Here is a 27,835-nt window from a genome sequence, read left to right as displayed (position 1 = left end):
CCCTTTTATTTCCTTTAACTTTTCCTCAGAGTCTGAGAGAATGAATGTTTTAGAACTTTGAAATCAATAAAACTGCAGCCTCCTTGAATTACTGACCAGTACTCACTGGGTTTTAAGCATAAATTGTTGCACATAATTTAAAAATCAAAACACCAGCTGGTGGATTTAAGCTAAACTCCCTATTTTTAGAACAGTATTTTTTAAATGGCAACTTTTATTTTAGAGGATATGGACATGGACGGAGAGTCCTGGCGGAGGTTCCTGGGCACTTCTCCATCCCCACCCCAAGAGCTGGGTGACCACCCCTCCCACCCACCCCCCACCCCGGTTGCCTCTTCCCTGGCACCAGCCACTTCCCAGCCTCCACCCATTGGTTCCTGGGAAGAAGGGATGTTGCAGGCTTAGTTTTGTTTTTTGGTGTTTTGTTTGTTTGTTTTTTAAGTATTTTGTAACTTTCCTTTTAGTTCTGGTGAATTTAAGTGCTCATTGAGCTTGGGGGGGGGGAAGTGGAGACTTTTTTTTTTTTAATTAAGAATGAAGGAGAAAAGTTTCCTTATGTGTTCTTCCAGGAATCAACTTAATTATGCCTTTGTCAGCAGGTAGTTTATAGGGGAGTCAATTAAAAAAAGGAGAAGGCTCTGGCCTTTAATTATCCCAGTTGGTATTCAGCTTTAGAAAGTCTGCGTACCTGCTGAGTATGTTAATTTAACCACTTTATAGTATCTTAACTCTGCCATTCCCCCGAGTCAGATGACACACCAAGAGCTTTATCCCTACGTATCTTTACCATTTCCTAGTACTTTGGGCTTTTGCTAGAATTTTTAGGTCAGTGTGTTTGCTTTTCATGTAACTTCAAAGCCATTAATTCGTTGATTCATGTATTCATACTTCCCACAAATTCAATCAATAAATATTTATTAAGTGCTGACCCTTTACCAGGTGCAGGAATATAGACAAAGATGTCCCTGCTTTCGGGGACCTGAGATTCTAGGGGGTGGAGAGACAAGTAATAAACAAATACAGGGAATTCCTTCAGACAGTGGTAGGTGGTGCGAGTCATTTCCACAAATATTTATCAGTGTCCACCTGTTTCCCAGCAACAGGAGGTGCTTGGTGGGGGGGGGGAGCTGTTTACAGAGCTGCTCTCACATTTGCTTTCTTATTTGACTCCAACCCTGTGAAATAGGGGGACAGGCATCATTTTCTCCATTTTAGAGGAAAAGAAATTGAAATCAAAGGAATGAAGCAGTACGTCCAAAGTTATAAAATCCGTATGTGGGAGAACCAGACCCCAGGGGATTTGGGCTCCATTTCTGGGCTGTCCCCTTCCCGGTCATGCCAGGGCAGCTTTTAACACGGGAAAAAACTGAGGCCCTGAAGAGTGAAATCCCTTCTCCAAGTCACACAGCTAATTCACGGTCAGATCTGGGACTAAAGCCTAGAGCTCTTTTCCAAACATATTCTTCAGTTCAATAGCTCAGACAGAAAGCTACCAAGTCCCACAGCAGCGTTTGTGGTGGGCTTGCTACGTTGGCTACCGCGAGAGTTGATTTATATACGTTTCCCTCCCGTTGGTACTGCATTCCATTGGTACTACTACCCTGGTTTATTTGGCATCTGTGTTTAAGTGCCCACATAAGAGGGAGTTTTATATTTATTTCACACACTTAGGTAAATATTTACTATGTGCCATTGTTCTAACCCTTTACAAAAATATTAATGCATTCATTCCTCAGTACAACCCAATAGAATAGGTATAATTATTATTCTCATCTTACAGATGTGGAAAGAGGCACAGAGAAAAATAAGTGATTTGCCTTCAGTCATACAGCAAGTAGGTGGTAGAGCTGGTCAAACCCAGACAGTCTGGCTCCAGTCTATGAACTTAGCCACTACTCTTGCCTGTGGTTTTAAATAGGATCACATACTCCCTTAGGTGATGTGCTAGGAGGGACAGAAGATTTGGAGCTAGAGAGGCCTGGTCTCCAATTCCAGGTCTACCCCTTGCTAGGTGTGTAATTTTGGTGCAAATGATTGAAGCTCGCTCTTCCCATCTATAACGCAGGTCTAATGCATATAGTGAGGATGAAATAAGACGGCATCTACATGGCCTTTCACAAAAAACACCTGAGTCCTCCTACCAACTGCTGGATAAGTGGCAGTCACATAACTCATGATTCTGGAATCATGCCTTGTCTCCATTTCCATAAGAGCTAGAGCAAGATATGTGGGCCCTCTTGGCAGACTACAGACTGGCAGTCCTTCTTACGAACATTCCTTACGTGTCTGAAAATCAATTATTTAGAGAAGTGCCTGAGCACAGCGTAGGGCACAGTGGACAAGAAATACCAGAGGTAGCTTCTGCCTTTCTTCAGGCACCTGAGAAGGTCAGCCTGGGCTCTAGGCTTGCATACAGCATTGGTAGTACAGAAACCCTGTGGTTTAACACAGAACCGTCTTGCTGAAAAGGCAGCTGGCGGACCAGCATTTTAAGAGCAAAAGTTTGAAGTCAGTCTGCCTAGGATCAGATCCCAGCTCTGTGACTTCCTAGCTCTAATTTACTTAATTTCTTCATGCCTCAGTTTCTCCTGACATCAAGTAGGAATGATAATAGTAGCCCCTCATAGGGTTAGTGTACATATTCCATGAGGTAATCCTCATATAATACTTAGCACAAATGCTTGCTACACAGTAGGCGCCCAGTAAATACTGTTATGATTATTGCAGGTATTATTATTATCATCATCATTCAAGCAATGCTCTTTGGAGTCCCTCCCCTTCCTCACATACATACTCAGGCTAACACACCCAAAGTGGCTTATTACCGTATTTCTACTGGCCGTTTTCAGTACTTCACTGGCAGATAAATGCCATTTTATCCATTCTGATATATTTCCAGGAAAGTGATTAACATACAACTGCTGTTCTCCTGTCTCTTAGAAACCGACGTCCTTGAGAAAGCAGCGTGACTGTTCTGCCTCAGAACTCACCTGTTCCCAAACACAAAGAATTCTGTTTGAGGAATTGAGGAATAGAAACATAGAAACATAGAAATTCTGTTTGAGGAATTGAGGAATAGAAACATTTTAAGCATTACAGCAGTCTATATTAATTGCTCCTTGAATTTTTTGAAATGTTAAAATATGTATGTCATAAATTCAGATAGGACTTTTGTGGGGAGTAGTCAGGCAGCAGATTGGATAGAGGCAGATGTGAGTAAACCTAAACTGTCTTACTTCCCCCTTGCAGAATCCCTGCATGCAAAGGCATTCTGGCCTATCCTGGTCCTTATCTAATCCAGCCTTATCTAGGTTTCACCCTTTCCTTCTGTTGCCTTTGGCTACGGCAGCCATAAATAAAAATTCTCTATCATTTGCTGTATAGAAGCATGGGATTAGGTGCAGTTTTTATTTTTAACCAAAGTATGTTGCATTTTGTTTTATCTGTGTTTCGATGTTATTTTGCCTACCCAGCTAACAATGGCACCAAGACCCTTGTTTCCGCTTCAGGTACTACTCAGTACATACTAAATCCTGATGCTGAGAATTCAAGATTCAAATTTCTAAAAACACCGGACAGCATTTCATTCTCACTCAGCTGCCCCTGCCCCACCCCTCCTAGGCTGCAAGTCCCAGGAGGGACCTTCTAATTTAACCTTGTCTCAAATAATATCCATAAAACCACTGGGTTGGTGTGTCTCTTTATCTTTTTCAAGTAAATATGAACTATTCCTATTAAAATAAAGAATATATATCTATCTACTACCAAAAATCATTATATGTTCCCGAGAGTGGAAAATTGCTCTCTTTAATGTACAGACCAATCAAATGGTATAAATTGCCAGTGATCTTTCACTGAAATTTAGTGACTTCATTTATCATAAAGATTTCTTTCTTTTAGGTTGTGTATGTCCCATTCTACACACTGTTCTACACTATTTTTCTTCAATTTCTTTGGACCCTACGTATCATTTCAGGTGACCAAACTTATCACTCTTTTTGAAATAATAATCATATGTCATGGAGTAATTGTGAGGACAGAAGCCCTGAGTACAATGCCTGGCATAGAGCTAGGGCTATTATCTTCTCTTTGGTCTCAGTAGGAGTTTTCTTCCCAGCTGAATTTCCAAAGCCTTGGGGTCAGGGAATTCCTGGATTCTTTGTGGGTATGTAGCGTAGTGGCTTGCCTCTTTCTGATGCTGACCCTTGTTTATTAGATGATTAAAGATTAGATCCGTTTAGAGTAGGTCAGGGGAGGTAAACAGAACTGGGCTCATTAGAATAAAACATTTCTCAGTATTAATTGATTAATGCACATTGTGGTGGACAAGTCTTTTGTGAATTTTGTGAACCTTTATTTAAGTCATTTCTAGAAAGGTGTTAGAGAATCTGCCAGCTTCACCCTCATTCATGCCACCTCTAAGTGGAGAAGCAGAAAGAACTTAAATACAGTCTCAGCACTTTAAAGGTTTTGGTTTGCAAACTTGTCATTGGTCCCATCGCCTGCTGAAAACATCGGGACAACTTTTCAAAAGATGGCTTACCCTCTGATCGCAACCTCAGCCACCTATGGGGCCCAGGCAAGTACCGTGGTGTAGGGAGTAGGGCTGGACCCTATCCCAAGAGCATCTGCTACTCAACCCCAGCTGAGCATCCACGTGGGAATGTGCTCTCTGAAAAGAAGCCAGAAATCTTGGTTTTTTAAACGTGAAAACTCTCAATTTCTAAATGTTGGCTGCATTTTTTTTTTTTTTAATAATTCTCTGTGGGCCAAATAAAACAGATCTGCAAGCCAACTTCAGTCTTCCAACTGCCAGTTTGGGACTTTTGACTTAGACTTTACTTCCTTGATCCAATTTTAGAATTTGTCCTAAGTTATATAATATTTTTAAATAATTTTTTCTAATATCAAACAGCTAGTTTAATTGTTATAGATCTAAGAGTACTGGAATCAAAGAGCAATTTCTGGTCATTTTCTATTTGGGGCAATGCCAGCCCCTCCAAACTCTGATAATGAGCCGTTGACCATAAGCATGGGCAAACAAAGGAGACAGATGCCAGGCAGTTAATGGCACAGGTAACTTGTTAGGGACTTTGGGTAGAATATGGTGAACTTTATCCAGGGTCAATGCATTTTTATAGTGCCATGGGGAATAGCTTGGAAGAAAAATCTATGTAGTCTGTATGTGTTAATGACCTTACACCAGAAGGTGGTGGCCATGAAGTCCAGGTGTGCAATCAGTCAGACTAGCCAGGAAATCTGACTTGTTTATTCTTCCCAAAGGCCAGAGATGTTTTTAAAAGCAGACAAAAACACCCTTAAATTGGGAGAAATACTTTCTAGTTCTTGGCATAACCTTTAACTTAAGAAGCATTTCTCTGTCTCCTTTCCCCAGTCTGTATCTTATAAAAATGAATTAAGGTTTAAATTAGATAATAAGCTATCTGATTAATGCATGGCCTTCTTATCCAAGTTGAAGTAGAAACAGATAGTGGGGAAGTGTATTTGGGGGAATAGCTTTATTCTTTGGGGTTTTTTTTCCTTAAGAACTAGTGGATGAAAGTATAAACCATAGATGATTCCTTGTTCATTTATCCATATTCATGGTTGTTACAACAAAAATACCATAAATTGGGCAGCTTATAAACAATAAATATTTATTTCTCACAGTTACGGAGGCTAGGAAGCCCAAGAGCAAGGCTCTGGTAGATTCCGTGTCTGGTGAGGTCCTGCTTTCTCATAGATGGCACCTTCTCACTGTTTACTCACAAAGTGGAAAGGGCCATTGCGCTCCCTTGGGCCCACTTTATAAGGACATTAACCCCATTTGTGAAGGCTCCATGCTCACTGTCTAATCACTACCTCTTAATACCTTCACCTTGAAGGTTAGGATTTCAGCATAAGAATTTGTGGAAGACACAAACATTTAAATCATAGCAGTTATACATGTGGTAGACTTCTAGGATGAAGCATGGTCTTTCCTTACTCTAGATCAGAGGATGACAAACTTGTTCTGTAAAGGACCAAACAGTAGATATTTCAGGCTTTGTGGGCCTTACAGTCTCCATCACAACCACTCAGCTCTGCCACTGTAGGGCAAAAGCAGCCATGGATAATACATAAATAAGTGGGAGCATGCCTGTGTTCCAATAAAACTTTATTTACAAAACTCAGCAGCAGACTGGATTTGGCCCACTGGCTGTAATTTGCAGACCCAAGTTCCAGGTGAGGGAAGAGAAAATTAAGAGACATATTCTATTTCTAATTGTTCTTATTGTTCAAACAACAATAGTAAGAGTATTCATAGTCTTGTCTAGCAAATTAACTTCATTTTGGTATGTTCTGCTCACTCTTTATCCATTTTATATATAATTTTTATATACCTTGTAAAAAGCAGTAATATCCTAAACATGTTTTATATAGCAATACAGTTTTCAAAAATTATACCTTCAGTGGTACAGAATGCTTCATGCAGCTGGTATGCCATAACTTATCTATTTCTAAGTTTGTTTTGTTTTGTTTGAGACAGAGTCTCACTCTGTTGCCTCAGCTAGAGTGCTGTGGTGTCCGCCTAGCTCACAGCAACCTCAAACTCCTGGGCTCAAGCAATCCTCCTGCCTCAGCCTCCCAAGTAGCTGGGACTACATGCGCCACCATGCCTGGTTAAATTTTTCTATATATTTTTAGTTGGCCAATTAATGTCTTTCAATTTTTTTTTTAGTAGAGACAGGGTCTCGCTCTTGCTCAGGCTGGTTTTGAACTCCTGACCTTGAGCGATTCACCCATCTTGGCCTCCCAGAGTGCTAGGATTACAGGCATGAGCCACTGTGCCTGGCCTATTTCTAAGTTTTATGTATTCTTTTCCTTCTTCATTTTTAATTTTTCAGTAAATAACACTGTAGTAAATATCTCAGTGCACATACTTTGGATTATTTCCTTAGGATAAATTCCCTGGGTTTAGATGATTGCATCAAAAGATATGAACATTTTCTTTCTGAAGAGGACGGAAAGTGGCTTTAATACAAAGTTTAGGCTGCTCATGGTGGCAGGTGCCTGTTCCTAGCTACTTGGGAGGCTGAGGTGGGAGGATCCCTTGAGGCCAGGAGTTCCAGGCTGCAGTGCATTGTGATGACACCTGAGAATAGCCACTGCACTACACTACACTTCATCCTGGTGGTCTCTGTTTAAAAAAAAAAGAAAGTTGTAACTATTTACTACTTACTGAGCCTTTGGGAAATTCCAGTTTCCCAGTGGCTTTCATGGCTAGGTTAGGCTTAGATTAAGCAGGTCGGTCGTTCATTTGGTCTTAGATGTCTGAGCTCACTGTTTCCAGTTTATGCCCAGCTCTGATTTGCTCTGGCCCTCACCCCTGACGCTCAGAAGCCAGATATTCTGAGTAATGGGAGTATTATTAGTAGTAGATTTCTAACCTTCCACGTAGACTACTTTGAAGCAGGCTCTTCCTTTCAGGGTGTAGATCCTGAGCACCACTTCCGAGAGGCCACCAGAACCAGTGAGAGCTCCTTGGCTCTCTGATTTCCCAGCATTGAGCACATGCCCTCCAGCACTCACAACACTCTTTATCGCCTGTGCAGTGTCAACCTCCCCTCTCTTCTGTGTCCCTGTGTGGGGCCTGGCACGCAGTAGGCTCTCAGTAAACTTACGTTGGATTGAGATCTTACTGGTCCCTGTGATGAACTCTGTAGATTACCTCCTTGAGGGAGAGGATCTCAGGAAAGAAACTTTTGGGCCTGAGCATTGGGTGAATGCTGTTACCACTTCAGAGATGGGGGATGATGCCACCAGAGGAAGGATTTTGGCAAACATGGGGGGAGGAGTCCAGAGGTTTGCTTTACACAGGTTATGTTTGAGATGCATTGTAGATATCCAAGTGGAGATGTTGAGCAGACAAGTGGAGATTGGAGACCATCGCTCCAGGGGAAGGTTGAGGCTAAAGATAAACAGAGGGGAATACTTAGGACCGAGGAAAAGACTTGTAGACCAAAGCTGTGTGAGCATTCAGTATACATCTGATGAGTGAATCAATCCGTGGCTATTGTTGTACAATGAGTGTTTAATGCAAAACAGAATCACTAACTGAAAATTTGTTTTATTATTCAAAACAAAAACTAGAAGCCTGGCATATAGTTTCTTAGAAACAATTGGCTTATATGCTATGATAAAGCTTTACACTGAAAGGAACCTTTGAGGCCATTTAATACAAATATTCAAAATTTACAGGCAAAGAATGGTAAGAAGAATGGACTGTTTATTGCAAAGGGTAAGCGAATGTTTTTAGAGGCCACATATTGACCATAAATTGAATAATAGTGTCTTAAACTTAAAAGCACTACTCTTGTTCCAATATATGAAGATATTGTTGCAATTAATAAAATAAAGAGAGCATTTCTGTTCATTTTTTATTATATATTCTCCTTAACCAATAGGCTTCAAAACAACAACTATCTTTGGGTGGGGAAAGAATCTATTAAGTGTTTGTACATTAAAAGGAGTCTTCATATTGCAACCAGTAGGAAACGCTGATCTAATCTAAGCCTTTGTTTTACTGATGCAGAAGGAGAAGGAGATTAAGTGACTTGCATAAATTACACAGTTAATTAACTAACAACTGGGCCTGCATAGACTCTAGGTCGCTTGACCCTAGGTGCAGAGCTCTTTCCACCATCCGTATGGCTGTGCTCTCATTTAAAACCAACTTTCTTCAGGCCAATTACCAAGATACTACAGTAGAACAGAAGTCATTTATATTTGGCCCATGGAATTGTTTTAGTGATTTATTTTGCTAATGATTTCATATGAGAATTATAGTTAGACTTTGCTTTAGCTAATTTCAAAATACATTTACAATTCCCTAAGCACATTCCATTTGGCAATATAAGAGAATAAGTAGCCCAAGAAGGGCTGATGAAAATAAGATTTTTAATTTGCAGTAGATAATTTACTAAGTGAGTAATGCTCACGTTGAAAATTAACACTTGATTTTAGTTGCAAACATCATTTTAAGGTAGCTTAGATGCCTATGTAGAATTTCAGGAGACACATCTGAATATTCACAATTCTCAGTTTAAATCTTAGCTGCATGAGTTTAGTGCCTGTACAGTGTTGGCCACGCTCACTCACTCCTTCAAGCCTCAGTTTACACACCTGCAAAATGGGATGTGAGATAGTTCCTTTCTAGTGTTGTTGTGAACATTAGGAAGCACACACATTCCGCGCCTACACAGATGATGCCCTGAAAAAGAGATGAGCCCCTCTCATCTTGCATGAGGAAACTGAGGCTGATTGGAAGTGACACAAGGAAACCATTCTGAGTTCAGCCTGGAGTCTAATCCCCTAGGTTTTGATCATCCTCCAACTCAGTTCCCATCTCCTGAGGTTCGTGGCTTCTGTCTTCCCCAGGCTGTGCTTGCCAGGGAATTGTCTGCCCCGTCCTGCCACATGGATGGCTTCCTTGGCAAGGCAGTGTCCCATGAGGGGTCACTGCTTCTGGGCTTGGCTGGCATTGGGGGTCTGAGCCTGCAGGGTGCACGAGCGAGTTCCACTGAGAGGCTGTGCTGGCGGCTCCATTACTCACACGTCCCTGCCACGGGGCACAGCTGGCCCACAGCGCTGGCCCCAGCACAAGATGCATTTACATAGTCACACAGCAGGAAGCAGGTCCAGCGTCCACAGCTGCTCTGGCCCACTGAGAACACATCGCTTCAGGTGCCCTGGCTCCTGGAGCCTCGGCTGTGCCTGAGGGAGCAGTAGCTGTCGTGGACTGCAGCCTTCTTCCTGCCCGCTGCTTGGTGGCGGTGTGGGGATTTTTGTTTTGTTTCTTGTCAACTCTTACGTGTTTGGCAGGCACGACCGACCGGAAGAAGGGGGTGGGGGTGAGTGTTGTGTCAGGCAGGGACTGGGGATGCCTGTGTGGAGCCTGGGTCCCTGATGAACAGACTCCTAGCTCTGCTCCCACAGTGGCGGCAAGTGAAATGGCAGTGGCGTGAGTCATTCCGGCAGACGGGAACAGGAAGATATCCTGTGGATGCCAAGCCACTTTCAGTGCAGTGATGAGAATTTACCCCCCCCAAAAGTTAGTGTGCATCTTCCTCCCGTCACCAAACACTGTGGGGCCAGCCCCCGGCTCTTTCTCCTCTGAAGGGCTCCTTAGCTGGATTTAGCACTCAGGAAATTGGCCCTTGTCTTTGGTCTGCATCTATTGCAGTATCAGAGGGCCCACTTTGCCAAAGAAACTTTAAATCTGAGCTATTTTTTTTTTTAATATTTTCCCTTATTTCTCCTTCCCTTAGAATAATATTGCACTCTGTGGTGTTTCGGGATTTTCTTTCATGTGAGAATTTCTCATGGTTTTCTGACAGAGACTGTTGTGTAGATCACTCAGAGGTCGTAGTATTTGCTGTGATTCTCTGCTCCTTTTCACTGAATTCTCGTAATTCTTTTATTATTAAATTAATATTTAGTATTCCTTATCATCATTATGAGAGCTCCCGTTAATTGAATGCTTAGAACTTTGCCATATGCATTAATCCTCAAACAGTTCCATAAGGCATAGAAACTATTGTTATTCCCATTTTTTTACAGATGTGAGACGGGCTCAAGGTAAGCAATTTTGAAAGTCACGCGGTGAAATGACAAGAACTAAAGCTTACACCCTGTTCCTAGCAACTCCCTCTGCCAGCATTTACTCAGTGTGGTTAGTAGAACACTGATCTCATGAGATGTTCCTAGGAAAACATTTCTATGCTCAAATAATTTGGGGATATTCTACAAACCATATGCTTCTTGCAGATCATAAATGTATCTTAGTGTAGGAAAGACCCTGAGAAGTCTTGCGTGAAAGAAGCCTGCTTATTATCTTTGTAGCATAGCGTGATGGTGAAGTGTGTGGGCTTTGGAGCCAGGGTGCCTGGGTTCACGTCCCATGTCTGCTAGTCCCTAGGTAAGTGATCTAGCTTCCTATGCCCAACTTCCCCATCCATGTAATGGGGAAAATGTCACAGCACTCTCTCATAGGGCGATTGTGAGGACTAAATTACTTTGTGCATCTAAAGGACCTAGAACACTATTGTGTACAGAGAGAAGTACTCAGTGTTCTAAATGTAGCAGAAGGAATCAAAAAATGTGTTCCCTATGGGCTCTGGCTGAAGCCAAAATGCTGTCTCACAGCTCTTCAGAAAACTGTATCACAGAAACAGCATGCCCCACCCCCGTCTCCTCCAGGGCTTTCTCTGGCTGCCCTGTCCTCTCTCTGCCCGGCCCCATCTGGTTGTTCCAGATAGCAGCCCAGACCTTTGCTCAGGTCTAGGCAGGAGATCTCTCTGCCCTTAAGTCAGGATGAACACACACTCCTCCTGGGACAGGGGACAGCTATCAGGGTTAGCCACACACTGTAGGTGGGCCCAGCAGAATCTACACCAATATTCTAGTGAGAAAGGAACTCAAGTTCCCTGTGTTTGAGCAAGGCAATTGCCCTTGCAAACCACTGACCCCTGGGTTTCCAAAAGGGGAAACAATCACCAAGCATTGCACTTTCGCTGAATTTGCCACTGCCTTCTGTTACTCAGACTATTTTCCAATGGGAATGAGCTCTGGATGATGAGCTGCAGGCTCAGCTTCTGGGCTGTTCGCTCAGCACTCAGCCTGCCTAGGGCACTTGTTGGAAAGTCCTGCAACAGGCAGATAACATTTGGTTTTGCTCTTCCCCTTCCTTGCACGCTCTGAAGTGGTCTTGCAATGACTTCCAGGATGATTGGAGGAAGTCCACTGGGGAAGAGAGCAATTGCAGGAATTTGCTAATTTTCAAAACTGACCCGAGGTATTTTTTATGTTGCCCCATATATATATATATATATATATATATATATATATATATATATATATATATATATATAAATTTTAAAGTCTCAAAATGAGAAATTAAAATTAGAAAAATACACCAACGCTCTGTATGAGCACCTGGCTCTGTATGAGCCACCACTATGGTGGCTCATGATTATGTTTATTGTTGAATGAAAAATGCAATTTGCAGAACTATATGTAAATATGAACCCATTGGTTTAAAAATCATATACATGTGTATGGTGTGTATGTTTGCAAAGGCCAGAAGAAGTTGTGGAAGGAAGAAAAAGACTAAATTGACAGTAACTACCCTTTTGGAGTGAAATTAGAAGGAAAGTTTTAACTTTTTATTTTATTCACATGCATAAAATTTGAATTCTCAGCGTATTTCTTTTTTATTTAAAAAAAGAAGAAGAAAAGGAAAACACCCCAAGATAGCTCCAAAAATAGGGCTAGACTAAATAGCAACTTGCAATGGGTGTTGTCGCCTGCCTAGCTGGAAAGCTTTGCAGAGAAGGAAGGAAACTCAGACCTTCTGGGCCAGTTCCAGTCGCAGTCAGCACTGCATGTTACACACTTGACTAGGCCGTGCAGTGTGGCCGTGCAGGCTTGGGAGCCTGTGCAGTCGCAAATGGTGCTAAATTTCTCTTTTCCTTTCCCACGCCCTCCTTTGGGTAAGCCACACCAGCTGCTCAGATCCTGCAGGGTTCAGCTTCCCATGTATTGCCCTTGGCCATGATAAAGTGCTTAATCACCCAGGCCAGACCAAATGGAGGTCCCCACCCCAATTCATACAAGTGGGCACAACTGCCAGGAGGGCAGCAGCTATCACCGGGTCACCCCTGAGGAGGCATCACTGCTCTTGGTGAAAGTTACTGCACCAGAGTCCATGAGACCTAGAAAGAGCCTTGTCTGGGAGTTGGGAATCCAGGTTCTTTCTCCAGTTCTGAGGGACCTTGAGCAGGTCATCAAATCTCCTTTTGCCTCAGTTTTCTCCTATGGCAGCCAGACAAAGCAATTTAATTTACAGGGTGGTTGTGAGGTGCAATAATAAACATGAGCATCAAAAGCAAAAAGTGATGATATACAAAGAAGAAATAGCGCAGTGAACATTATTATTAGCTGTCGTGAGCTGTGGGACCCACTACTCGGTACCTAAGTTAATTTCTTTCCCAGTAGAGTGTTTTCTTCCTTCTTGATTTGCAGGCAGAGCCCCTTTCTTCCCAGCATTCAAAGTACTTAATCTCCTCTTTTTAGATAAGAAACCCAAGGACCTGAGAGATTAAACAGTTTATCTCTTTTCTCCACTTCCAGAGCACCCTGGAAGTCAGGGAACAGGGCCAAGGGTGAGGCTGGACTTTCTGATTTCATGTTCTAGGTGGTAAGCATTGAACAGGACTCTCTTGATGTGTAATAGTCCCTTTATTCTGAGGACTCCCCAACTGATAATCAGCAGTTAACTTGAGATCATAGGATGGGGCACCACTCCGCACAGCCACTTCATATAGAGTCCTTGGGTAACTTGGTATTTATTTATTTATTTTTTTGAGACAGAGTCTTGCTTTGTTTCCCAGGCTAGAGTGAGTGCCATGGCATCAGACTAGCTCACAGCAACCTCAAACTCCTGGGCTTAAGCGATCCTACTGCCTCAGCCTCCCAAGTAGCTGGGACTACAGGCATGCGCCACCATGACCAGCTAATTTTTTCTGTATGTATTAGTTGGCCAATTAATTTCTTTCTATTTATAGTAGAGACAGGGTCTCGCTCTTGCTCAGGCTGGTTTCGAACTCCTGACCTCGAGCATTCCGCCCACCTCGGCCTCCCAGAGTGCTAGGATTACAGGCGTGAGCCACTATGCCTGGCCCCTTGGGTAACTTTAAACATCGTTCTTTACGAGTGCAGTTTTTTCCTCTAGATGTCAGACATTCCGAATAGTGAACATCTAGGCATAGACATAGAATCTCAAAGGTGAACCAGATACTGAACTTGTCCAACTCATTTATATTACGCCCTGAATGATTTTTCTTTTGCACCTTCCCACCCTCTTTCCTCATTCATTCACAAACAAGTTTAAGTTGATATTGCATGTTTATGTGCCAAATACATTTTATTTTATTAGAGATGAGGTCTCATTCTGTCACCCAGGCAGGAGTACAGTGGCACAATCATAGCTCACTGCAGCCTCCAACTCCTGGGCTCAAGTGATCCTCCTGCCTCACCCTCCTGAGTATCTGGGACTACAGGCACCCACCACTGCACCCAGCTAATTTTTCAGAATTTTTCTTGAGATGGGGTCTCAATATGTTGCTTGGTCTGTTCTCAAACTCCTGGCTTCAAATGATCCTCCACCTCTCCCTCCCAAGTAGCCAGTATTACAGGCACAAGCCACTGTACCTGGCATTAATATTTACTCAGTGCCACTATGTATAACATGATATACTAGCACTAAAACCATATGGTCTTCCATTAGGTTGAATCAAGTCAAAGTGGAGATTACAAAAAAAGCATACAAATAACCATATAACAAAGCAAAAGGCAGTGAAGTACCATAGAGGCAGAACAATGTTAGACCCCCAGAGGAGGAGGAGGTCATCCTAATCTATCTGAGATAGTAAGGCACATATCTGATCATATCATACCCTGCTTAAAATTTATCTGCAACATTCAGTTACATCCAGCATAAAATTCAAACTCCTGAGCCTGGCAGCCAATCTTTTGATTCCAGCCAACACCCTTCCAGATCTTCTTTGTGGTGTCTCTCCTCTGGGAGAACCTGCCCGCCCTTCTCTGCATAGGCTCAGGGCTTTGACTGCACTTGCCTTTGCCCCTCCACTTAGAATGCCCTTCCCTCCCAGTTCTATAGCATGCAGGGCAATGCCACCACCTCCATGAAGCAGCCTGGATTTCCCCTAGCCAAAAGGAATCCTTTCCTCCTCTGAACTCTCCTTGGACTTACCCCTCTCTCTGTCTTGTTGCTGCCTTTCTGCTAAAAGTTAGGTATGGATGTGTCTGTTTTCCCACTACTGCATAGAAAACTCCTTGAGGGCAGGGATTAGGGTTTGTTTGTGCACCCTCAGGGCCTACCTGAGTATCATAGCAGACCCCTGATAAATAGCTGTGGAAGCCAGAGAGCCGGTAGTTATTTGTTGGGGATCAACAGAGGTGTGGTGATAGAGGTGACCTGGTAGGCCCTAGAAACAGGTAGGATCTCCACTGGGGCCAGTCAGAGAGGGGAGGACTTCCTGAGGAGAAGACAAACACAACAGGAGTGAGTCACAGAGTTCAATTTCAGGGACCATGTGAGGAGCAGCAAGCAGAGCAGTTGTTCTTTACCTTTTCTGGGTTGGCGGGCCCCTTTGAAACTCTGACGAAGTGCAATGGATGAACGCTATGGAATGCTGTGGAACCTCTCTCCAGAAAGCATACATTTCCACAGCATTTCGCAGGAATACCTGGACCCTTTAGGTGCAAAGAATCCCCAGCGTAAAGAGAGAGAAGACTCCAGAAGGGTCAATTACAGTCACAGTGAAAGTTGCATTTAGTTCAGTAGTTAATCGGGGACATTTGATGGTTGATTTGTTTTAAGTGTTTTATTGAAGTAAAATATTGTACAGAAAAGTACCCAAAGCATAAGTTTAATGATTTATTCATAAGCTAAACACACAGCCAGCACTTGGAAGCTCATTGTGTTTCCTCTGCCACCTTCCCTGTCAAAGATAACCACCATCCACTGTCCTAATGACAGTGTAGGTCCGTCCCCCTGGTGCAGTGCGTGATGTGAACAGAATCACGTGGCAGGTGCTCCTTTTTCTCTCTCTTGCAGCTGGCTTCTCTCAGCGTTATGTTTGTGAAACTCATCCATGTTGCGTGTTTTCAAAGCGTGTCCCCTGCCGTTTGCCGTGTGCCGTTCCGCCGAGTGATACAGTATGCTCCTGTTTGCTCATTTGAGTAGTTTCCATCTGGGGCATGTTTTGAAAAGTGCTGCTATGAACATTCTAGTAGGTGTCTTTTGATGAGCATAGGTACACATTTCTTTTGGGAATATACCTGGGACTAGCATATGCGAATGTCCTGCCTAAGTTAGTATTGCCATAATTTACATTCCCACCAACCTGTGGATGATTTTTGAGGGGTTATGATATCATTAGAGCTGAATTTTAAATTCATCGGGCTGAGGTATCTGTAGCGGCTTGCAGCAGTGGTTTCAAAATGTGTTTCAGGAAGCCCTGGGCATCTGCAAAGTCCCCTCAGGGTGCCACTGGGGAGCGAGAGGGGAGAGCTGATCAGTGGTGGTGCCTTGGGCCCCTCAGACAGAGAGGGCCTGCTCACACCTGTTTAATTAGCTTTTGCCCTGATCTAGGACTCCTGGGCCCTGCCAGCAGTCTGACAGGTCGAAAGCCATGGAGCAGAACACAGGGGAAACCGAGAAAGCCAAGGCTATCGGCATCATCTCCTGACACAACAAGGGAGGGCTGGCCTGGGCACAAGGTTGACGTGGAGGACCAGAGAAGAAGAGCTGATGAGAAGTAGAAGCGGTAGAACTGGTCAGCTCTTCGGATGTGATGGGGCAAGGCGGTGGTCTCAGAAACGGAACTAGCATTTTGAGTCTAGGTAACTGTAATAAAAGTCATTTTATTCAGAGAGAGAGAGAGAGAGAGAGAGAAGCTGATGACCTGGCGCGGTGGCTCACGCCTGTAATCCTAGCACTCTGGGAGGCTGAGGCGGGCGGATTGCTCAAGGTCAGGAGTTTGAAACCAGCCTGAGCAGGAGTGAGACCCTATCTCTACTAAAAATAGAAAGAAATTGATTGGCCAACTAAATATATATATATAAAATTAGCCGGGCATGGTGGCGCATGCCTGTAGTCCCAGCTACTTGGGAGGCTGAGGCAGAAGGATTGCTTGAGCCTAGGCATTTGAGGTTGCTGTGAGCGAGGCTGATGCCATGGACTCTAGCCTGGGCAACAGAGTGACTCTGTCTCAATAAAAAAGAGAAAGAAACTGAGTCCAGAGCAGGGCCCCCTGTGTAGAGAAAGGGGAGTCCAACTTTTTGAGTTCTAGAAACTGGCATGCTGTCTGGAAGTGGATCTCACAGACAGGCTCAGGACTAGAGGCAGATACAAGAGTCCTCTGCAAGCCCTTGGGAGTGGATGAGAGGAGGCAACGGAGTGAGGAAAAGGAGGCATTCGGGCAAAATCTCCAAGGACAGCCGCGTTTAGAATGGGAAAGATGTCAGGAGACAGGGCAGGGCCGGTCAGAAACGTGAGGACGCACCCAAGGCAGGGCCCAGGCCTGAGATGAGGGCAGGCCGTGTAGCAGTGTCAGTGCCAAAACGTGGACTTGTTCAAAGAGCCCTTCAGCTTTATCAGGAATTGTGAAATTTCACAGAAATGCCTCTTAACCGTCACTTAGGTTCCAGGTCTCATGTGTATTCTGCTGTTCTCTTTGAAAACTAGCAACAGTGGCGCCCTTGCGTGTGGTAACTCAACCAGAAATTTCAATTTGCTATGATATCCTTTCCCAGAACATGCTGGCTGAAAGAAAACTTTCTGTATTTGTGGGTGTGTGTGGTTGTTTTTTTTTAACCCATTGATACTAGTTTCCCTCCTGAATGCTTGCCTGCTCTAGAACCGCCTTGGTAAGGAAAGCTGCCCGACGGCCCCCTCCCCCAGTTGCAATGCTTTCTGGGGCTGCAGAAGCAGCTAAGTGCTGACCCCAGCCCTCCACCCCCTCCTGCATGTGCATAATTCTATCAGGCACTAGATGTACTTGCTGCAGCTTGTGGTACCTATTCAGCTCCCTTTAGCGACATTTACAGCACCTGCCTTGATCATTGTGATGATGTATAAGCATCAAAAGTTTAAGCCAGTGGTCTGAGTAGTTCTGAAGAGCAGGGAAAGGGAGGGCTGTTCAGAGAGAAGCAGAGAAGGGGTGCAGAGCATCTGCATTGTCCTCCCCTGTTAAGGATGAGGAAGCTGAGGCCCAGAGGGAAAGTGACTTGCCTGAGGCCACCAGGCAGAGCAGTCAGGGAGACCATGGCCCTGGGACTGAGCAGTCCTGATGTGTGCTGTTCCCGTGGTTCTTACCAGGAGTGCACATCAGAATCACTGGAGCTTTTCCACAATGCACTTTTGCCAGGTCCTACCCCTGATTTTCTGATTTTGGAGGTGTAGGGTAAGGTTTGAACCTGGGTGTGTTAAAAGAGCTGCCCAAGTGATTCTGAAAGGCATCCCTATTGGAATCCATCTTCTATGAGCTTTGTTTGTGGTTTTGGTCTTTCCCTCCACCCTACCTCTTAAGTGCAGGTATAATCTGCTTCTAAGAAAGTATCACCAAATGGGAAAAACAATACTTTCCTCTATTTAACATCTATGAGAAATTATTAAAAGTGAAAATACAGCCAAGCGTGGTGGCACACGGCCTATAGTCCCAGCTACTCAGGAGGCTGAGGTGGGAGGATCACTTGAGCCCAGGAGTCAGAGGCTGCTGTGTCCTAAGATCCTACCACTACACTCCAGCCTAGGTGACAGAACAAGATCCTGTCTCTTAGGAAGGAAAAAAGTGAAAATACACTAAATATTCAGGTCAGGCACAAGTGGCTAATGCTTGTAATGCTAGCATTTTGGGAGACTGAGTCAGGAGGATTGCTTGAGCCCAGGAGTTCTAAGCCAGACTGGGGATTATAGCAAGACCTCATATCTACAAAAAAAAAAAAAAGAAAAGAAAAGAAAAATTAGCCAGGTATGCTGGTACATACCTGTAGTCTCAGCTCTTAGGGAGGCTAAGGCAGGAGGATCCCTGAGTCCAGGAGTTTGAGGTTGCACTGAGCCATGATGACACCACTGCACTCCAGTCTGGGCAACAGAGTGAAACCTTGTCTCAAAAAAAAATTAAGAGGGAAAGCACCTTATTGGCTAGTAAGAAATCAGTGTCTCATGAGACAAAAAGATTATATCTTTTCCAATTATCTGCAAAAATATCTTACTTATTAATCACAAATTTGCATGTGAAATTCAAGAGGTTCGTGCAAGTCCCAAATTAGAAATGAAAATAAAATTAAGTAAGTAACTGACCCTGTCCCATATATAGACAGTATATGAGAAAGCACTTTGTAAATTGCCATGTGTTGATAGCATTATTATCATATCAGGCTTGCCACATTAGAAATAGGACACCAGAATCCTACATTGGGTGAAGGCCGAAGTGACATACAAACACGTGGCATCTCCTACATGGGACACTTAGATACATTTCCCCAGAATTCAGCCGGTTTTCATTTCTAAATCCCTGCAGCACATGAAGGCACACACATCCAGTGATGATGTGAATGCCAGAGCTGCTCATTTATAAATGTTTCACTGACAGGAAATGGCTGTTTATAAGAATTGCATGCTTTTAATTTATTCAGTCTACTAAAATAAATCTTAAAATGTTCACATGTAATATTAACACATCATTTATTTTGCCTTACACTGTACATAAAAGAGTTCCAGAGAATATCACATACTACTGAAAAACATCCTAAGAACAGACTTTTTGTAGAATCTGCTTCAACCTTCCGAAGCTCCTGTTTGGTCACAGACAACTAAATGCTCATCTCTGTGATCTCTCCCAGGAGTTTAATCCCTGGACGCATTAAGTAAGTTTTAGAAAAGTTTAAATGTCCTTACAATTGAATACGCAGGCATCAGTATTGTATTCGCTGTTAGGATTTGCTTGGAAGTGTGTGCTGTGCCCAGTGCTATGGCCATAAGATGATTACCCTGGGGAAGCCGCCCTCTCTCTCCCCTCCACTCTTAAGGACCTGACCTACACAGGCAGCGTGAACCAGCGAAGGCATGTGGGGCACTTCTTTCTTTCCAGAGCTTGCAGGATCAGAAATGCACTTTCCTATAGTTGTCCTTGATACAAAGGGGAAAGTGCCACCAAGGACAGAGACCAGAAAAGAAACTGCTTTTGAAACCAAAAGTAGCAGATAGCCTAAAACCAAAGTCTGTGTCACCCTCCCTTTCACAAGTACAGGAATGGTGAGAGTACATGCACTAGTATTGTACTTTGTAGACTTAAGTAGAGCTGTACTCAAGACACACAAGAAATTGTACAAAAATGCTATATTTTAATTTAAAGATGTTTATTATGATTCCTAATTGATATGCGATTAGAACCAGAGCCAAATAATTAGTTTTTTGAACTTAATCTCTTCATTCAGTATGTAATACATATGGGAAAACATTCTCTGGAGGAATCCTTTTGTAATAATGTGACATCATCCCCATTTGTTACACAAATTCTGATTTTCACACATTGGGTCAGGCCCTTATTGTCACTCACCTAAAACACTGCCACGGATTCCTGTGTCGTCATTTCATTGGCTGAGGGTTTATTGAGTTCCTGCTCAGTGCCCAGCCCCAAGAAGATGTTGTCCCTCTGCTTCCTGAATTATGAAGAATTGCAAAGCTGTCACTTCCTGCCAGGGTCATCCACCTGTCTCATGATAAATCAGTGTATATTTATTCTTTGTATATTGCATATGGAAGATATAAAGAACTATGTAATACAGGGTGTTCACCATCAGATACAGGATAAGACTTAAAGACTCTCGGTGAAGTAGATGTCAATTATTTGCAGAAAGTCTGACGACCATAGTTTTAAAGTCAACACTTGGGATTCCTGGTCTGTTCAGTTGCTCACGCACCAAAAGAATATTTCAAATCAGTCTGACCTAGAAAATCTGGAACTGAAAGGAGCCACAGAGTTTCTTTTTTTGGGTCTTAGAGATGGGAATCTTCCATTCCATTTGGCAATCTTGTTTTGTAAAGTTCTTGAATGTAAGGAGAGCAAACCTTTTTTTTTTTTTTTTTTTTGAGACAGAGTCTCACTTTCTCACTTTCTGGCTCTGGGTAGTGTGCAGTGGTGTCATTGTAGCTCATTGCAGCCTCCAACTCCTGGGCTCAAGCCATCCTCCTGCTTCAGCCTCCCTAGTAGCTGGGACTACAGGTGCATGCCACAATGCCCAACTAATTTTTCTATTTTTAGGAGAGACAGGGTCTCACTCTTGCTCAGGCTGGTCTCGAACTCCACAGCTCAAGCAATCCTCCCGCCTCGGCCTCCCAAAGTGCTAGGATTATAGGTATGAGCCACCAGGCCCAATCAGGAGAGTGAAACTTAACAAGCAGGTTGTTTGTAGTAACATATACATATTTAAATTGGTGTCATTTTTTCAATTGTTTGTTATGATTTATTTGTTTGACCCAACCACCTTTCTCAAAAGTTCTATATCCCATTTAAAGAAAAATTTTAATGCATTTGAATTAATTCATATGTTTGAGAAATTATATGTTACTCCTTAAAATGAACTGAGACAGTCTGAAATTTTATAAAACTCAGTGAGCTAAGGCTGAAGTGTACCTTACGGGCACTACATTATTTAAACTGTATTGATATTGCTGATGGGGTTTGGAGCTTAAATGACTTGGCTTCCTTTCCTGTTCCATGTTTTCCCTCAAGTAACATTTTAAAAAAGAAGTTGTTAATCAACAAGTTTGCTTTTAGAGGGAGACTTCTAATTAATTCAAATAGGGAATAAACTAGAACTGCAAGAAGTAAATTTGGGGACATCTTGTATCTTTAGTCCTTTTCCCTTTGAATATATATAGACATTTAAGTATTATGAGGCTCAAAACAAGCGCTTTAACTGTGATGGCTAGCACAGAATGTTCATCTTACTAATGACTCTGGGAATACCACAGACTTTGCTCTTTATCAAAGTCCAGACGTATTTGAAAGACACGTTTCCTCAAGTCCAAACATGTTTGAAAGGCAGTGACAGCATGTTTTCTTGCTATATTTTCATGGGAAAAGATGAAATGAAGGAAGAAAGAAAAATATCCTATTTTGCAGTTTTTTGACATGTCCAAGTTATGGGTAATTGGACCACAGGGTTGGGCCCTGCCTTTTTTGTGAGCGCCTCCAGGAAACGATGCTTCTTGGCAAGTTAAATTTGGGCATCTGTGACCTAGTGCTGTGTGAAATGGGCAGAAGGCCCAGATTGTGGCTGTTTTAATTGCATCTGTCCCTCCTCAAAAGGTAATTGCTTCCTTTGCATTGTGGACATTGGACGTACTTGTTGGATCATGATCTGAAAAAGGAAATTGTAGATAATCATTTACATATCTTTCATTCCGTAAGGATGAATCTCAACTGATAATGTTAATAATTACCATATAATATGTTATGAGGTGTTTAGGATCATTGAATTTTAATTTTTTACTCTTAAAATTTTCAAACATATACAAAAGGAAAATGAACCCATGCAACTTAATTGTTGAAGTCACCCAGCTTCAACATTTAGCAACTAAGTCACTGCCAATCTCGCTTCATCTATATCCCCACCCACTCTACGCTCTTGTAGTTTCTATCACCATAGATCTGTTTTGCCTGTTCTTGAACTTTATATTAAATATAAATGGAATTGGACAGTACGTGCTTTTCTGTGACTGGCTTCTTTTGCTCGGTAGACATCTGAGATTCACCCGTGTTGCGTGTATTTAGAAGGGTTTCAGCCCCAGCTGCTTCCCTCCCTGTTCCCCACTTTTCCACCTCTGCATCCTCCACGGCTCTTTTCTCCTCTAATTTCTGAGCCCAGTCCTGAACTCACGCCCTTCCAGTCTCTGATAGTCTCTCCTTCGAGCATCTTCACTCTGTTAGTTTCTCAGTGCTCCTCCTCTGCTTTTCAACATGCTCTCTGGTGCCAGTCATCCCTTCCAACAATCCTCCTGCCCCTGAAAGATCCCATCCAATTCCTTGTCTTCCCTGCACTGCCAGTTTCTCTGACTTTCCCCTATGTTCCCTGCCACGTCCCTGAACTAATAGTTCTCTCTGCAACCCTTCATCGTCTGTCCTCCGTTCCTTTCCCACTGTGGAAACTGCTCAGAGGTCCCTAGTCACTCCCCAGCCACCAAGTCCAGTGAGCTATTCTTGCCCTGCACTTCCTTTTACCCCTCCTCCCAGCTTTGTGAATAACAATTACTGGGTGTTCCACCCCCCCCCCCCATCATAAAAGTATCACGTGTGGTTAGGAGCACAGAATCTGGAGCCAGGCTGCCGGGATTGTGCTGCTGACTCCTCCATTAACCTCCTCTCTGACCTTGGCTGTGTTCTCAGTGGCTACCTCCCTCCGTTCCCTTAATTCTAAACTGGAAAGAACAATAGGAACACTCTCGTGGCATTGTTTTGAGGATTAAATAAATTAATACGTGTAAAGCCTTTAGAACAATGCTTGGCAAGGGCTACATAAGTATTAGCTCTTAATTCCAAAAAACTAATAGTTACAGACTACAGGAGTGCATAAACACTAACAATCCCCTTAAAATTCTTACCACGTAGTAATAGCTACACTTTAGAGTATATTCTTCTAATATGTTTTCTGAGTATAATATGTTTTTTTTTTTTTTTTTTTTTTCTTTTTTTTTTTTTTTTTTTTTTTTTTAGACTCTCAAGGGTGTTGATATAATATGTTTTTAACTAAATGTGTTTATACAGAATTAACTTACCCTTCCTCCTTAACACCTCCTTGCTTTTACTAAGCAGATAGGATCTTACCCACTTGCCTAGAGCACATTTTTAAAAGGAAGCCAAGAAACCCAAACATCTAATGGGAGAGTTGAAAGTGAGACGACAGGCACTCCTAGCTTTTGTGATGGTGCTGCCTGGTCCCTCTGTGTTCCTTTGAAGCTGCCCTACCTGTCCCCATCCAGCTGAGGAAGGCCCAAGGCAGAGTTCTGCTCTTTTCTTCATGTGCTTGTGGGAAGTCACCGGCCATCTCTGGGCTGCCACTCCGCATTCAGCCCCAAAAATAAAGTTTTATTTGTTCCTACATTTTCATATCTCATACATCCAGCTTTTTTTTTTTGCATTCCAATGCCTTCATCTGTTTGAAATCTCATGCTCTAACTCATAATGATGATGATGAAGACAGTTGTATAGCTAACACTGGGTGGGCTCTTTTCTGTATTTCATCTAATCATTACAGTCCTATGAGTTAGGCATGCTTGTTATCCTGTTTCACAGATAGAGAACTTGGGGGTTCAGGGAGACTAAGGGACTTGTTCAACATCATACAGTAATAAGTGGCAAAGTCCAAATTTGAGCCCAGTTCCATCTGACCCCAAAGCCTAACCATATTGCCTGCCCCTAGGCCTTCCATGGAAATAGTCTACCTTGTCTTTCTCTTTCATTTCTATTCTACCCTACATAAGGTTGCTCAATCATTTTTCCAAGAACTCTTCCTTAGGCCTACCACTTCTGCTCAGAAACCTTCAGTGGATCCCATTTCCACAGGAAAGCCACCTTTTAACCTGCTCTTCACTATGCTCCTCAATAACCATTTTGAAATTCCCCCTGCCTCCCCACCCCTACCTCTCCAGTTCCTACCCTTCAAGATTGATTCATTTACGACCTGTCTTCTCTGACTGCTGGAGTTCTCACTGACATTGCTTCTCGAAGCTCCTGATGCTTACCTTTGGCCTGTTTGATTGGCCCACTTATATTCCTTACTTATATTCGGGACTTAGTCCCTCCTGCTGGAGTCACAGCCCTTTAACCACCAGCCCAGCAGGCCACGTTCACTGCTGGTGCTGCCCAGCCCCAGCTGGTGACTGTAAATGTCAGTGAGCTGCACAGACTCTTCTCAGTCTGTCCTCAGCCTTTTCCTCTCCTGAATTCATTTCTCCTGCCCCTTCAAGAAGCTGGCACCATTCAACACAAGGGAATGACCTCTTAGTCTAAAATGGATGCAGCAGCATTTGCCTGTTGCCTCATTTCAGCTCTTCCACTGGGTGTTGGAATTTTGGGGTTTCTTTTTTTAAGTGCACTCTAAGCAAGAGGGTGAACTCCTATCTGCTTAGCTATATTATAAAGTATGCCCTCTGCTTAACGTGGATCAGATGCTAGGCCTTTAAGGCCAGAATCCTATATATCTCTGTTCTTCTGCTGTGTCAGCCCGCCAGCTATGGGGGTAGAATAGGTATGTGCAGGCAACATCTCCGGTAAGGAGTTCTGTTGCAGACACCCTCCAGCCCTGCTTAGCCAGGAGGAGGTAGACGGTCAGAGGCAGGTCCTTCAGGAAGCCTGATGGGGAGGGCTCCCAGTTGGTCACATAGATGGAAAGGAAGGTATACATTTTCTTGGTTTAGGTATCCAAAGGGCTACAGACCATTTTATCATAGGTGAGAGATGGAGCCCTCAACCAGCACATTTGGAATATTCTTCCTCCTTCCTTAAATACATTGGTCTTATGTCCTTTGCCAGTAACCTCCTTAAGGTACAGGATCTATCTTAGTGTCCCCCACCCTCAGCTTATTCCCAAAATAATGCCAGGAATATGGATCAAGCTTGGTTTAAATAGACTGATAATTTACTTGACGGCTATATTCTCATCCTGTTTAAAAGTTCTGAATCAGAAATCACCTCCTCCTAGCAAAGTGGTCTTGAGCCTTAGGGAGCATCAAATCACCTGTAAGCATTTTTAAAGTGCAGATTGCCAAGGCCCACCCCCAGACTTTTCTGATTAGGTAAGGCTGGGGTACACTTCTAAGAAGTACATTTCTAAGATGTTGAATGTTGCTACCTTCTTGTATGGGGACCACATGTTAAGAACCACTGTTCTAAAGAACTTCCTCACTGGAGTCACCGCCCCACCCTCTGAGGCTCCTTCTTCCCTTCACAGTGCTTAGCTCCTTGGGGGTACAGTGTGTCCTGGATATGTTCTTATGTTGTCTGGAAATCTTCTCTCACTTCATGTAGTGTTGTTTGCCCCCCAAAACAACGAGTCCTTTTAGGGCAGGATTTTATCTACTGCTTCTGCGATTATTCCTGGTTCCTCTGTCCGGTCTCAAAATGCTTCTGAGGGGTGCAGGAGGCTGCAGTGTGGAGTAATGACTGGGAGCACCAGGTTGCGTTTCAGCCCTGGCATGTACTGACTAGGTATCCCTGAGAGCTCCAGTGTCCGCATTTGGAAAATAGGTTAATGATACTAACTTTATGATCTCCAGCATATAATGTTAGTTAAAATGTGGTACAGAGCAATGTGTATAACACAGTCCCATTTATATTTTTTTGTTTTTATTTATTTATTTTTTTTTTAAGAGACAGGGCCTTGCTGTCACCCAAGCTAGAGTGTGGTGGCACAACTGTAGCTCACTACAACTTCAAACTCCTAGGCTCAAGCAATCCTCATGCCTCAGCCTCCCGAGTGGCTGGAACTACATACAGGTGTGCACCACCACACCTGGTGAATTTTTCCTTTTCCTTTATCTTTTCTTTTCTTTCCTTTTCTTTCTTTCTTTTTTTTTTTTTTTTTTTTTGTAGAGAGAGGGTCTCTCACTATGTTGCCCAGGCTGATCTTTAACTCCTGGCCTCAAGTGATCCTCCTGCCATGATCTCTTAAAATTTTAGGATTACAGTACAGGTGTGAGCCATCACACTCAGCCTCATTTGTATTTTTAGAGACAGATATATATCATTGTGTCTGTATATGCATGGCATGTCTTCAGAAGGGAACATAAGAAACTGTGATTGCCTGAGAAAGCCTAGAGTACAAGGAGAGCCAGTTTTTGTTGTATACCCTTTGGGACTGTTTATAAGTTTTACTATATGCATGTATCCTTTTAAAATTTTAAAAATATTTAATGAGTAATAGTAATCTCTTTTTCAGGGATGTTTTGAAGAGTAAATAAAATAAGTTTCCATAAAGCCCTTAACACAGAAAAAGCACTATCAATGTTCCCTTTTGTTTTCCTTCTTAAATGGTTGTTGAATTCATTCATTTATTCATTCATTTATGGATAAACACATGAAAACATCTGGCTCACGCCAGCCATGCAGATATTAACACACCCAAATCTTTTCTCACCCAGTCTTGCTACACTAAGTCGAGAGTAAAACTTGTTTGTAAATGTCATTCTCTATGTTGACTGTAAACACATGCCCAGCCTAGCACAGAAGGCACTGGGTCCTGCACCTCCATGGGTCCTCAGCAGAGGACCACTCCCCATGGGCCCACATTCACCAGCTGAAAACCTGTTTGGGGCACAGTATGAAGAAGGTACATGGCACTTGGAATCTGGGTGCCACACAAGTGGCCATCCCATGCTGGAGGTGAAAGTTCAGAGTATCAGCAACTGGTCCTAATCAAGTACATGCGAACTCCACCCAGGCTTCTCAGATCTGTGCAGGGAACCAGGCAGGTGGGATCCAGGGGCTCAGAGCAGTCACTATTTTGCAGAATACCTGTGGGAAGGAGCAGCAAGGTGTATCCTGTTCCTAAGAAAACAAACACTGGGCACACATACACCCCAGGGTGATAGGTTCATGTTGGCTGATGTGTTGGTTGCTACATCACATATCTTAATCTAACCCAGTATTTATTGAGGCCTCCTTCTCTGCCTTAGTCAATATAAGAGAGAAGATGGCAAGGGGTAACTCACCTGCCTGCTTAGAGCATGGCTTTGAAGTCAGAGAGATCTGGGGGTTAAAATCCTGTTTCTACCACTTCATAGCCATATGATCTCGGGCAAATTATGTGCTTTGGTCTGAATAAGTATGATAAATCCAACTTCTTAGGGTTGCAGAGAATATTAAAGGAACTAAAATCTGTATAGAGTACTTGACATAGTAGCTGGGACATAGTAATGAATAAATGTAGTTGCTGTATTATTAGGGAGTTAACAGATTAGTGGGAAGACAATATTTATACACACAAAGTCAGTTACAAAACAAAAGACATTAAATATCATACAATTAAGCACTGAAGTAAATGGTGTTATAGTCCCTTTTGAGAGCTGGATGATAGCTATAATCCTCTCCTGGGAGTTAGGGGGGGCACACCCAGGCATGCACACCAAGTGTTGCATGCAGTTGTTGGGCATTATTGCACAGCTCTGCCTGCCTGCCCTTTTCATGCATGGGCCGTCCCTTCA

The 27,835-nt window shown here is 43.1% G+C and overlaps 1 protein-coding gene across 4 annotated transcripts in view; it reads left to right on the top strand.

Annotated features, from left to right (window-relative positions):
• GNG12 (G protein subunit gamma 12) overlaps positions 1–27,835 on the top strand; it is a 133,521-nt gene that overhangs the window by 91,518 nt on the left and 14,168 nt on the right. The window contains exon 3 of one of the 4 annotated variants that reach the window (XM_075999275.1): positions 10,603–10,620. The exons of the other annotated variants lie outside the window; for them this stretch is intronic. The gene's annotated coding sequence lies outside the window, so the exon portion shown is untranslated. The remainder of the gene's footprint in view (positions 1–10,602; positions 10,621–27,835) is intronic. 4 annotated transcript variants of the gene reach the window in all.

The sequence above is a fragment of the Microcebus murinus genome, chromosome 2 (genome assembly GCF_040939455.1).
Source record: "Microcebus murinus isolate Inina chromosome 2, M.murinus_Inina_mat1.0, whole genome shotgun sequence".
Lineage (NCBI taxonomy): Eukaryota > Metazoa > Chordata > Mammalia > Primates > Cheirogaleidae > Microcebus > Microcebus murinus.
The sequence above is the reverse complement of the archived record's forward strand: the minus strand, read 5'-3'. Positions and strand labels throughout refer to the sequence as shown.